The sequence below is a fragment of the Amblyomma mixtum genome, chromosome 4, assembly GCF_055824585.1.
Source record: "Amblyomma mixtum isolate Tamu chromosome 4, ASM5582458v1, whole genome shotgun sequence".
NCBI lineage: Eukaryota > Metazoa > Arthropoda > Arachnida > Ixodida > Ixodidae > Amblyomma > Amblyomma mixtum.
The window spans coordinates 112931643-112940139 of record NC_143015.1 but is presented as its reverse complement, the minus strand read 5'-3'; the positions used below and the strand labels follow the sequence as shown (position 1 = coordinate 112940139).

General features: G+C 45.8%; 1 long non-coding RNA gene across 1 annotated transcript; it reads left to right on the top strand.

Annotated features, from left to right (window-relative positions):
- The first annotated feature begins 256 nt into the window (after positions 1 to 256).
- Positions 257 to 4598, top strand: LOC149347915 (uncharacterized). Its single transcript, XR_016292697.1, has 2 exons — positions 257 to 482; positions 2479 to 4598. It is a non-coding gene; the product is annotated as an uncharacterized LOC149347915 (long non-coding RNA).
- Positions 4599 to 8497: the final 3899 nt, after the last annotated feature.

The window sequence follows — 8497 nt, the reverse complement described above, 5'->3', positions numbered from 1 at the left end:
TGCTATGTCGCCGTTGCTATGCTCTTGGCACAAACCCACATACATCGCAGGATCTTGCTCGGGGTTTACCGTTCGGAATTGTGCTTTCACACTAATAATTAACTAAGACTATGTGGAGTGCTTAGTTATGTTTACAATCTTTCCATTTCAGGATTTTCCACCTGGAAAGACAGAGAAGAAAGCAAAACTTGCTGCCATTTTACAGCTTCTACAGGAAAGAAGGAATGAATGTGCACCAAGGGTTTTTAAGCGCTACCTGCACTGCCACCGTTCCGGCTCGTACGAAGAGCTTCCTATAGAACAGCGCCAAAGGCAGGAAAAGGGGCAAGGAAGCTGCAAAATCGGCAAACACTGCTTTGCTACTCTAGAGGTCATGGAGAAAGAGGGCAAGGTATATGTAGTGTTTCAAAAGAAACACTACGGACACTTCAATGAGGCCTGCCACCAAAGGCTGTCCCAGGATGATGCCAGAGTGCTTGCAGGTTAGCCACTCCTCTTGTACAAAGCATTTGTGCATGCTGTGTTGACTGTACCGGAATGTGAAAACGTTTAGAAGCTACACTCCACCAACCTTTCATAAATGGGAGACGAAAGTGCAATAGAAATGTATTTTAGGGGGAAGATATTGTTCATTAACTCGAGTGATCATTTCAATGATTTTTATTCTTCTGCGATGCATCTATGGCACAAAAGAGGTGGGACAACACGAAAATGCCTATTGTAAAGTGGGAGAAGGCATGTCCCACAAAACGAGGGGGCGGAAGAAGTTATAGTAGGGCACAGCTTAAGAACCCAGCGGCCAATGCCCCTCAAAGGAAGCCTGCCATCCAATGGCGTCGACCGATTCTCATGATGTCATGGTTAATCCTAGGGGGTAGCACTGCAGGAGGGTGGCAGATGAAAGGGATTTAGTTATGGCTTTAATTGGATTAACTGATGAAAATCAGCTGACACCATTGACTGGGGGGTCTTCTTTAAGGGCCATCTGCCACTTCGTTCTCGAGTTGTATCTGACTGCAGTGCAATTCACTTGAGCCTACTTGGTCGCATCGAAGGGTGGAAAACAATTGATCCACGGCACATTGCATGCACAGCACAGTCTGTACGAACTTCATGCCGTTTAGTTTAGAGATGCTTTGTGGAAGGGGTCCAGTCTTTCGAACTGAACATAATTAGGAATGTCATCTAGCACTGGACTACTCCAATGTCTGTTCTTTTGTTTTTCTGCTGGTTTCATTGACTATCCTAGGTCTGTCGCTCAATCGGCTGACGTTGAACTTCATCCGTAAGAAGTCGGCTTGAGCTCCATGAAACGTGTCTTGAATGACTGACAGTTGCACTCGATGCTAGCCTCTTTTTTTTGGCTGCCTGTCAAAAGCGTAGGCATTTTGTTGCTGATCAATGCAACGCCACCAGTCTAATGGTTGTATAAGGGCCATGTTTTTTCTCATAAGACAGATCGTCTGCAGTGAACTTTCATTAATTAGAATTATTTGGCTGTTTTGGCACTTCATCAGTAATGCTCACAGGAACGGCTGTGGTTTGAGTGTTCAGCTACTAAGCTGGAGTACCCGGGTTAGAACCCGGCTGCGGCAGCTGAGTTTCGATGGAGGCAAGAGGTGCCCACATGCTGCGCGGTGTCAGTGCCCAAAGATCCCCAGGCGGTCGAAATTATTACGGAGCTCTCCACTACAGCACCTCTTTCTCTCTTGCTTCTTTCACTCCTTCTTTCCTTCATGGCATGGTTGAGGCAGTTACTGCACCATTTCCTTTCCTGAAAAACCACTAATATAAAACACAAGCCTGCACAAGAGTTGAAATCGCAAAAAAAAACGAACAAGCAGCATTTATATTTCAGTTTATGCATGACTGGCATGCCCTCCAATTGTCTCTGACTTAGCAGCAGTCATTTAGGTGCTGAAACTGAAACAGCATGAGAAAAATATTCACTTAGAAATTATTCACCTGGCGTAAGTGAATTCTACATTGTGACTCGTGTACACTATTGTCTTGTGCAAAAGTCCAAAGAAACAAAGATCGTGTTCAAAAATTTGGTGTCTCTACTCCTTTAAAGGTTGCTGTCAGGCGAATTGGTGCATTTTTTGAATATGCAGAATGAAATGGGACAGGATGAGAAGCACACGTCCTTATTCTTTTCTTGTCCACATTTTCAGTGCTGTTATATTCTGCATTTATAACACGCTGTATATAACTTCCCTGTTTTGCATTGCAGTATGCAAGTTTAAACACTCAAGCTCATAAAAATAAAGTCCATCTGGCTTTGAAACAACCATTTTGTCGTGTGCTTTGCAGTGCCACAAAAGTGAAATGAAAGTAAGATGAACTGTGTGTCACCTGTGAAAAGGAACAAAGTGCAAGACGAAGGAATCCGACCAGAAGTATTTGTCACTTTATTACATGGCTGTAGGCAGATGAACCACCAGAGATGTTAACAGTTTTTTTCTGTACCACTTTCAGGCCGGTTAGCAGAAGGAGTGCCAGAAAAAACCATTGTGCACAACATCCGAGCAGGTACAAGTGGATCAAGCCCACGGATGCAACTTGTGACCACTAAGGACCTCCGTAACATTGCAGATAAGTTTAGGATTGGCAAAACAGAGCAGAGAGATCCAGACGATTTTAAGAGTGTTGAATTATGGGTCGAAGAAAGGAGGGCAGAAAATGAGTCGCCACTGTTGTATTACAGGAAGAAGGGTGACCCCAACAGTCATGATGGTGACTTTGAGCGAGCATTAATGACGTTCCCACAACGAGAGCTCCTTTATGAATTGGGGGCAGCGAAACTGTGCATTGACTCCACCCATGGCATAAATAAGTACTAATTCCAACTGACAACCCTGCTTACAATTTCTCAAGATGCCTTTGGTATCCCGTGTGCCTACTTGATTTCAAAAAGGGTGAACACGGGCACTGTGTTGAGGTTTTTCGAGGCCATCAAAGAAAAAACACAATACCATGTCAGGCATTTATGTCTGATGATGCCCCTGTTTATGGCAGTGCATGGGAGCAGGTGATGGGTCCCTTGAGGAGTCGACTGCTTTGCAGCTGGCAGGTGCTACACAACTGGAGCACGCACCTGAATACAGTCACAAACAAGGACTGCAGGAGTACAACAAGGGACATGCTGCACACTCTGATGAAGTGGACAGATGAAACTGACTCTCAACAGTTGCTCCCTGCACTTCTTGGTATCCACTCCAAAGAGCATCAGCTTAATTGCCTTTGGCTTCGTCAGAAATTTTGAGAAAACATACGCAATGAGGGCATGTCAGTGGGCTTACTGCTATAGGCAGTACATTGGATTAACAAAAAATAATCACTTGGAGTCAATGCACAAGGCACTGAAGTACTCTCACTTTGGTGGCTAGGTAAATGGGTGATTGAATACATTAATCAAAGTACTCTTCAATTTCACATCCGAAAAACTTCAACAGGTGTCAAAGGAGGAGCAGACCACCGCAAATCTGCCCTATTTAGGAAGCATAAAGTGGGGATTGAGCTTTCTAAGTCCAGTACTGAGAGAGTGGGAGATGGCCAGTGGCATGTAAAGTCACAAAGTTTGGTGAACTTCAAGCACACAGTGGAAAGAACTAGCAAATCGTGCAGTGGCTGCGAGCTTCATAGTGAGCAGTGCGAGGCTTGCCACAACATGTACACATGTACGTGTTGACCATGCAACGCATGTGCACATGTGCAAGCACATGCATGCTGTTGCTATAATGGAGCTACACTCGTGCCAGATGCACAGCAGCCAGAAAGTAGCATCTGACTGTGCTGGCGTTTGTAGGCCCTGCCAGCTGAAGATGGCAGATTTCAGGTGAGGGATTAGGATTATGTTATGAGCTAGTTGGCGGGCTATTCTGACAAAGTGCTTTAGCATAGCAAGCTCAAGACACAGCAGGGAAGAGGAGTGCCATTTGCTAATTTTCTTGAAGCCCACATGGTCATGAGAAAGGTGCGCCATCATATCCCATATCAAGCAGCACCATTGAGGGTGCACTACAGGCCTCTGGTATTTCTTTTCTAGTCATTCCTTTTTCCCTAAACTTTCCTCCTAGGAATGGAGAACTCATCCCGCCACGGCGCCTCAGTGGCTCTGGCGTTCTTAGACTGCTTACCCGAAGGCTGTGGGTTTGATCCGGCCATGGCGGCCACATTTCAGTGGAGGCAAAATACAAAGATGGCCATGTGCTGTGCAAAGTCAGCGTGCATTAAAGGGCCCCAGGTGGTGTAAATTAATCCAAAGACCTCTATTATGGTGTCCCTCATAGCCCATGTGTCGCTTCCGAATGTTAAACCCGACAATTAAGAAATTGAGATATTTCACGCCCCTCATTCCCTACTCAGAATCTGCTTGTGTGAGTACGCCCTCTCTGGCACTGCTCAACAGAGAACTTCTGACAATTGGCAAACATTTTTCATCTTTGGGAAATTAGTGCACTCATTTTCTTGTTCATACCTGCCTTGCATTCACTATAATTTTATTTCTTCGTCATCCCTGCTTGATTTCATTTTGTCTGCATGTGATGCACTCAGAGAGGCATGCGCTCTTCAATAAAATTAGTATGAAGTGTCGCTCCATGCTGCATTCCTCTTTGTTGCGTCGTGCTGTCACAGTGCACCGCCCTTTTAGGACATCTTGAGAAAAACAGCGCTTGCAGACAAAGGACCAGAACAAGAAGGACACACAAAAAAAAAACAGCGCAGTTGTGTGTCCTTCTCGTTTCCTTTGTCTGCAAGCGCTGTTTTTCTCAAGATGTACCCCAACCAACTCGCCCAGCAACACACCTTGCCTTTTAGGACAGTTGACAATATGTGGTTCTACAGTTCTGCAATGCATATGAGAAAAAGTATTCTTGACAAAAGGCTAAGCCGTAGCTGTCATCTTGCACACTGAAAGCTGCAGCGCAAAACTACTATTCATCTTATTTTGCAAAGAGAATACTGCTGCAACAGAAAAACAGTATTACTCAGTTTTCAGAGCATTGCTGGTGCAATTTGTGACACGAACTTATATCGCCATGGTAGAAACAGCCGTGAATAGCCTTCCCTCACATGATAAAGCACTTCATAAATGAACTTGCTTGGCTCTTACACAGTGTCTCTCCACCAGCCTTCCAAGCAATGAGCCTTCTGTTGTGTGATGGGAACACTGTGCCAATTTTGTTGCCTAGGAATTCTAAAATGCCCCTATTTGTCGAGAAGGCAGCTTAGATGAAACATATAGTGCCCAGTTAATGTCATTTCCTTTTTACTCATTAATGAAAAATGCTTCAAAACCCAACTGCAACGAAATTATAATTTGGCTAGAATGCCTGTTAATGTGCTGGGTGTGTCATAAAACTAATTGCAACAAAGTTTCATACTTCTCAGAAAACTGACTCTGTTGCTACAAGTGTTTAAAAAGCTGTGTAGTAGACAACGTGGCATGTCCATATAGGCAGATACGGATGCCCAAGTGCCATACGGCCTCATGTCTGGCCCATTGGGAATGAACAGATTAAAGGGATACTGAGGCGGTTTTCGAATCAGCTAATTTTTTAGGGTTTTGAAGTAGCGTCATTGCTGATCACGTCTGTGAAATTATTTTTTCGATTTTGGCTAAAACAGTGGCGCAATCACCAATTTAAAACGCGTTGTTCAAATCTCGCGCGCCCCGCGCGAGCGTAGGAGAGGAGAACAGCGGAGAGGGAAACCTCGTCGATGTCGGCCAATGTGACGTCACGTTGAGGAGCCGGGGATACTTCGGCGCACCGGGCGCACCCGAGCGAGCTTTCAGCGCGCGTTGTTTCTCGTGCTGCGTGCCTTGTGACGTAAAAAGCGTGTCAGCCGACCTTGAGAATCAGATTCAACACGAAGTACTACTCTGCGTTCATGTCCATGAACAAATACGGCCGAGACTGTGTCGTCTCGGTGGCTCAGTGGCTATGGTGCTCGGCTGCTGGCCCGAAAGACGTGGGTTTGATCCCGGCCGCGGCGGCTGAATTTCTTTGGAGGAGAAATTCGAGGCCCGTGTACTGTGCGATGTCAGTGGACGTAAAAGAACCCCAGGTGGTCGAAATTTCCGGAGCCCTTCACTACGGCGTCCCTCATAGCCTTAGTCGCTTTGGGACGTTAAACCCCATAAACCAACCAACCCGTGTCGTCTTCCACTGTTTTTAGCAAGATCAAAATCAATAGTTCGACGAAAATACGTCTGGTCAGGCATTGAGTTAAAGGAAAAAGAATACGGTCACTGACCAAGTCAAGAAATTTTTTCCTGTCCCGCTCAGTGATCAAGGAACCCGTACGAGGTCCCGAAACGTCTAAAATTTCTTGACTTGGTCAGTGACCGTATTCTTTTTCCTTTAGCAAGATCAAAAGCTCGCAGCGCAAGCGCTCGCTGCTGTGACGAAGAATTCAAGCTGACCAAAGCAAGCCTACTCTGCTCGAAGCACTTTCGTAAGAGCGGCTACATGCAGAGCTTGTCCCTAATGTGACCCCTGGAGATTTCTGTCGAAAAGGCGCGGCTGAACCATGACACAGTTCCTTCGATTTTCTGGCGCATGAGAGGCATGTCACCATTCCAAACAAGCGCCTCTTTTAAAGGTAGAAACATGCTCATTTAGCCCCTGAGGAAACCTTATAGAGGCTTAAGCATGTGTCGCTCTCCTCAGCTTAGGTGGTCATGTCCAAGCAAGCAAGCAAGCAAGCAGAGCAAAGCACAATAAAGCAAAGCAAACAAGCATCGAAGCTCTTCATATTCGGCATCTCGTTTAATCGCAGCTAAGCAATTAAAATGAAAGCGTTCGACGTTGATTTCGGATGCAAATTTATGAGAGAAATGAATGCCAACCGAGTTTTTGAAAAAAAAACACCGCAACCTTACTCGGTTTCTTCATCAAGTTGTGGCAGCGGGCGAGTTGCAGCTAGCTTGGCTTTTAAACACACATATAGTTGGCAACTACTTCACTGAACCTAAACTGCAAATCTAGGAAGGGCGAACGTTTCCGAGGCAGCGATTAATATTTTCTGGCATCTGCTGAACGCGCCACGAGTGAAGCAGCAGCCTTGTGCGCGTATTTGGCTTGGTTTCCAGCGCACAATGATTGCGTCACTATCTTGTGGTCACATGCCTCGCAGTGCTTGGCCACTGCGCTTCGCTAATTTTGACACCAACTTTGTGCTCCTTCATCGTTTCCTTGGAATACTTTCTTGCCCCAACCTGCAATCCGGGTACTGAGAACAGGATTTTTTGTACACAGTGCTTTGGGCCTTTTCTTTAGGATGACGCTCTTCCGGGCGAGCCAGGAGGCGTCCGGTGGTGGTAATTGATTTGAGTATTGTTCGCAACCCTTCCTTTCCGAGAATACGAGCCGAGATTGTGTTGGTACCTTTTACGCATGGTCTGCATCGCGTCTTTGACGCTGGCGTATGCTTGTGCTAGGCGCAGAATTTTTTGCTTGTGTCTTTTTTGGTTTCAGGCGATACGTGGAATGAGCAAACTGTAGTATCCTTTTCTTCGGAGGTCAGTAAAAAAAAAATAGTCGCCGTATTCGCTTTTACAACGACACGGAAAGCTGCGATCTGCACTCAACGCAGCGCCGGATTCGCATCGGCAGCTTCTCCAGTCCTCAAAGTGACGTCACGACCTCTCTTGACCAATCACGGGCGGCGGCGCGCCGCGCGGCGTGCCCCGCGGCACAGGCCGCATATTTCGGCTAAAGAAGGCAATTCGCGCTTGTTTTTGCCTTATTTGGATGCGATATTCCAGTATACAGCATGAAAAACTATAGGATGCCGCTGCCAGCCCGATTTTCAAAAAAAGTGCTTCAGTCTCCCTTTAAGGACAGTGTAGAGTGAAAGGCTAGGGGCTAAAATGTGGCTTGGCAGTCATGGGTATGGTGCTGTGGCAAAGTTCTTAGGAATTTGTTTCAATCCTGCAGATGCTGATTTCTGTTTCCATTCCAGGTTTCTGTACACCATATTTACTTAAATAATGGATGCATTTGCATAATAAATGCTTTCCCTACATCAATCATCAAAATCTGGGGAAAGTTCAACTGACCACATCATGTTTTACACCATGTAATAAATGCACCAAACTTACCATTCAAATTTTTTCCCACAAGAAACTGCATCCATGATGCAAGTAACTGCGGTATTACAGGTTACAGAATGAAGCACTGTCAGCCGTATTATGTGGCCGTAAGACTGCCTGGCGCCATGTGAAGAGGAATGCTCCCAAGGCTCATCACATCACATTTACTCCAGTATCCAGATATGGCACCCGTTTCATCGTGCACGTCACATTCACCTCGGGCTGGTGATAGCCTGCCAGCTAGATTAAGAATGTCGCAAATAAAATGTCTACCTAACTGAAAACTGCGGTTGTATATATCGGAGATTTTTATTGACTTGTGGCAGTCTACCCGGACAGGTTATGGTAATGCAAGGCAGCCCATTATGCACAGCATATGAGTGCATAGGCGCCACA